Below are 5,571 nucleotides of genomic sequence, written 5' to 3'. Positions count from 1 at the left end.
CTCACGCTAGTCACCTAGTCAGCAGCCAGGTGCAGGTTTCAGAAGGAATGTCTGAACAGGTCATCATCGCCGGTGACTCAAATTTAGTCCGATGCGCAGCGGCAATCAAAGAAAGGGTGAAAGGCGACAAGAGAGTTGCGATAGGGACGTTCCCAGGACAAACGCTGGGGACAGTAATGAGTCAAGCGGGTGAAAAACTCGCAGCTAAAGCTAACAATCGCAACCTCGTTGTAATTGCGGGAGGGTTAAATGACGTCCTAAAAAAAGAATCGTCAGGACTAGCGACGACCTTGGCGAAAGGGGTGGATGACATGCGCACCGTGTCCCCCCAGGTGCAAATTGTAGTATGCACAGTACCGGAAGTACCAGTACGCAACATCAACCTGCAAAGAGCGGTAGTCGACGCAAACAAAGAGATATGGCGAATTAGTCGAGAGAAGGGTTTCGAGGTAGTGGATTTAAACAGGGAAGTGCACAGGTGGGGTGGATTCCAAAGAGACAGGATTCATTTCGATGAGAGGCTTGGACACGAGGTGGGCTGGCGACTGGCAGGACGCGCAGTAGTTTTTTTGGGGGGCTCACGGGCCCTTCGGAGTCCGGGGTAGCTCGTAACGGGGAAAACAAACAGGAGGACGCTCTGACAGGTAGAATTGCGAAAAACCAGAAAAAAGGTAAAAGAAAAAGGAAAAAGGCGCGTGTCGCAATTAGTTACATAAACATGCAGGGTGGCAGAAAGAAGGCAAAATGGTTAGAGATTGAGGAGCAGTTAAACAAAGAACAGATAGGCGTGTATGCGGTTACAGAAACACACCTTAGAGACTTGGAAGAGCCACCACATATTAAAAATTATGTTTGGGAAGGGTGTAACAGGACCATATCGGAAAGGAAAGGTGGGGGTGTAGGAATGCTAATTCACCGCGGAGCCAAATGGGTTAGAGTGAAACAGACGTGTTCAGAGCACCTCTGGGTTCTGGGCACAGTAGGTGGAAAGGAAACGTGGCTAGGGGTAGCCTACTTGTGGACGGGGAATAACTGCAGAGAAAATAATCAGGAGATAGTGGATTGCATGAGTGCGGATATTAAGGAATTTGGTAATGGGGCCGAAATCATCCTTCTAGGGGACATGAATGCCCACATACATGACCTTGACGGATATTCAGACACCAATGGGAAGTTATTACTAGATCTTTGCGAGCAACATAGTCTGGAGATAGTTAACACAGGGCCTAAATGTGACGGCCAGATCACATGGGAAGTCGGAAACAAGCAATGAAGCATTGATTATTGTCTCATGACTGAAGGAATTTACCACAAACTGACAGGAATGAGGATAGACGAGGAAGGCATTAACAGCTTGGGTAGTGATCATAAACGAATAACATTACAAATGGGATACGAAACTAAAAATACGAGCATGGAATCAAAGTCTGGCAGCTCGTATTTAAATGACAAACAAATAATAAATATAGCCGCAAGAGTCGAGAAAGAAGTAGGCGAAATACCAGGCAAGGACTGGGAGTATAGGGAGCTGTTACATCTTATGACGAAGGAGATAGGGAAAGAGAAGAAAACCGTTTGCTGGAAAGGAAAAAGGAAGCCAAAAAGTTGGTGGAACAAGGAAATCCGGGAGGCGATCGAGAAGCGACGCGAAGCATCACGGGAGCATAGAAAGGCAAAAAAGGAGAAGCGGCCGCAGGACGAAGTCAAAAAAATATGGGAAATATATTTGGAGAAAAAATCCCTTGTACAGAAATTGGTAGAGGCAAAAATTAAAGGTGAAAGTGAACGCTGGATGACAGAGATACACGAAAAAAAGGAGGCCGCGCCTAGGATTTTTTGGAGCCACATAAAGGCGCTAGGTAGGAAGTCTGTCACAACGCAACAACATATTCTAGATGAAGGAGGAAATCAATTGGAAGGGTACGAAGCGCTAGGTTACATCCAAAAGGTAACAGCCGATTCGTTTCAAAAGAGCGTCCAGGGGATCTCCCCAGTGAGTAAAAGTGTGGCGGAGAAAGCAACAGAGGAAGAGCTAGTACTAGATAATTTCAACTGGAAAAAGGCCGAAGGAAAAATTCCAAAGCGCACTGCCGCGGGTTTAGATGGGATTCCCGTTAGCCTCATTAACGAACTAGGACATAACACTAAAGAAGCATTGTTAAAAGCAGTAGAAAAAAGCTTAAAGGACGGACAAATACCGGACAGTTGGCGACAAAGTAGAATGAACTTAATCTATAAAGGCAAGGGAGAAAAGGACAAGATTCGCTCGTATAGACCACTAACCATTACATCGGTACTATACAGGTTGGCGATGCAAGCAGTAAAAATGAAAATAGAAACATGGGCCGAACATAACGATATTTTGGGAGAACTTCAGAACGGATTTCGAGTCGACAGGCGGTTAGACGATAACCTGTTTGTTCTCACTCAGTGTATAGAAATATCTAAAATAGAGAATAGGCCCTTGTACGTGGCTTTTCTAGACATCACTGGGGCATACGACAACGTTAATCAGGAAATTTTGTGGGATATATTGAAAGGAATGGGCATGGGCGACGACTGTATACAGCTTTTGAGGGAGATATACCGAGAAAATACAGTTTGCATAGAGTGGGAAGGAATGCGTAGCAAAGAGAACGTTGAGGTTAGCAGGGGTCTGAGACAGGGATGTCCTTTGTCCCCACTGTTATTCATGCTGTACATGGTGAGTATGGAAAAAGCGCTAGAAGGTAGCAACATTGGTTTTAATCTGTCACACAAACAGGGCGGCATGATGATTGAGCAGAAGCTTCCAGGTTTATTTTATGCGGACGATATCGTCTTATTTGCGGACAGTCGAGATGATATACAGCAGCTGGCGAATATATGCGGAAGGGAAGGTGAAGCTCTTGGACTAGGATTCAGTGTAACGAAGTGTGGTTTGATGGTATTCAATGATCCCTGTGATCAGACGGTGTCCATACAAGGCCAAGAAATACCGAGGGTAAGTGAATACAAGTACCTTGGAGTATGGGTAAATGAGAGTGATAGATACATGGAGGTACAGGAAAAAGCCTCGGCAGCAAAAGGAAAGAGGAATGCGGCAATAATGAAGCACAGAGCGTTGTGGGGATACAATAGGTATGAAGTGCTTCGAGGTCTGTGGAAGGGTGTAATGGTTCCAGGGCTTACTTTTGGGAACTCAGTGGTGTGCATGAGGGCAGAGGTGCAATCGGGAATGGATGTAAATCAAAGGACTGTGGGACGCCTCGCGTTGGGTGCTCACGGGAAGACGACAAACGAGGCTGTAAAGGGCGATATGGGGTGGGCAGGTTTTGAGGCGAGGGAAGCGCAGAGCAAAATAAGGTTCGAAGAAAGGCTAAGAAATATGAAGGAGAGTAGATGGGCAGAGAAGGTGTTCCGTTATTTGTATAGGAAGAGCGTGGACACACAGTGGAGAAAAAGAACTAGAAGACTCACTAGTAAATATACGGCTGGTATTGTGAGCCATATGTCAACAAAGAGCGTTAAGGGAAAAGTCAGGGAGGCGGAGAGGAGTTACTGGATGGCAGCTATGGAGAAAAAACCGGCTTTGAGTAACTACCGAAAGGGCAAAAATGAAATAAGGAGGGAGGCATTTTACGATAATTCAAGGGGAAGCGCTTTACTGTTTGAAGCGAGATCGGGTTGCCTTAGAACGCGTAGTTATAAAGCAAGATTCAGTAAAGAAGAAGAACAATGCACATGCTGCGGGAAAGATAAGGAAACGGCGGAACATGTTCTGATTGAATGTGGAGATATCCACCCAGGTGTACGTTTGGGCACGAACCTACAGGAAGCCTTGGGTTTTAGGGACAACAATGGAAAGCTGAACACACCCGCGATTGAAATAAGTAAGAGACGGTTAGAGTATTGGTGGCAGAAAATTAGAGAGAAAGGACAAAAATAAATATTGGAAAAATAAAATATGGACAGTGTGCCGTAAATGGCAGAGAACTTAAGCTGAAAATTTACCTTTTTTCCATTAAGATAGAATTTATCGAAGTAGAGGCATTAGGCCAACATAAAAAAAAGGGAAAAAAGTTTTTTTTTGTCGAGCCTGGTGGCATACTTGTCACCACCCCGTTATAAAGGGGACGCTCATAGCATCCATCCATCCATCCGAATATATGATGAAGAGATGCGAGATGGTGCATGGTACTTGGAGTGTTGAATAGATGGACGAACGAATACACAGACAGATGCATGGATGGACGCATGAACGGACGCAGGGGCGGATGCATGGACGAACGCAGGGACGGACGCACGAACAGACGCACGCACGGACGGGCGGACGGACGCATGGATGGTCACACAGATGGACGCATGACGGATGGGAGCAAGAACGAATGGATGGACGAATGATTCGCCCCACTCTCCATCATTCACTCCGTGGATATGCTGCCGATTTTTTTTACAATGTATTTTTGCCGTACGACTGAATTAATTGTCAAAAAGGTGAGGACAAGTGCATGCCTATAAACACATGTCCACGAAGCAATTTTTGGTAACTTCGTTCCATAGTATGGTGCTCACAAACACAAAAATTACCGTTGTGCAGAATAGCTAATGTTTTGACCAACAATACAGACTAAGCTACGCCATATTATGTTGCCCTGCAAGAGTATTTTGTAACAGTACAAGAAGACTTACTTTATGAAGTAAAATGCAGAGAAAAAAGACGACACACGGAAGAGGGAGAACACACGACAAGTTTTGAACACGCAACTGCCGTCTTTATTACAAAGAGGAGAATGAATATTTTGTCCCCGCCGTGGTGTTCTAGTGGCTAATGTGGTTGACCTAGTGGGGACCTGCAAGTCCCTGTATCGAATCCCGGCTGCGGAGGCTGCATTTTTGATGGAGGCGAAAATGCTGTAGGTCCGTGTGCTGCGATTTGGGTGCACGTTAAAGAACCCCACCTGGTCTAAATTTCCGGAATCCTCCACTACGGCGTCTCTCATAACCATATGGTGGTTTTGGCTCGTTAGACCCCACATATCGATCTATCATCACACATTTTTCTAAGATAACACGCATGTCATTTTAGAGACTTCCATGAAAGATCCAGTGATATATATATATATATATATATATATATATATATATATATATATATATATATATATATATATATATATATATATATATTTTCAAGGTACTACTTAGTGGTTGTTTCAATTTTATTTGCAATGGTTTCGACCGGGGGACAGGTCTTCGTCAGGGTTTGCGAACCCTTTTTGAACTCGCGGGCTGCGCCCCGACAACCGCTCAGAAGTGGATGGATGGCAGCCATTGCTGTACAACTGGAGAAGTTTTTTCCAGTAGGCCAAACGTACTTCGGAAGAGACTCTTAGGGGTTGTCCTATTTTTGTTTCCTGTTGTTTCGACCGGTAGACTGGTTTTATATATATATATATATATATATATATATATATATATATATATATATATATATATATATATATATATATATATATGTCACCATTTAGGCCGAGTTAGGTCTGCTGCGCGAAAATTCAAATATACGTTTTCGCACTGTGTCAAGTATAA

The sequence above is a fragment of the Rhipicephalus microplus genome, chromosome 8 (assembly GCF_043290135.1).
Source record: "Rhipicephalus microplus isolate Deutch F79 chromosome 8, USDA_Rmic, whole genome shotgun sequence".
Taxonomy (NCBI): domain Eukaryota; kingdom Metazoa; phylum Arthropoda; class Arachnida; order Ixodida; family Ixodidae; genus Rhipicephalus; species Rhipicephalus microplus.
This window is presented reverse-complemented; position numbering follows the sequence as displayed.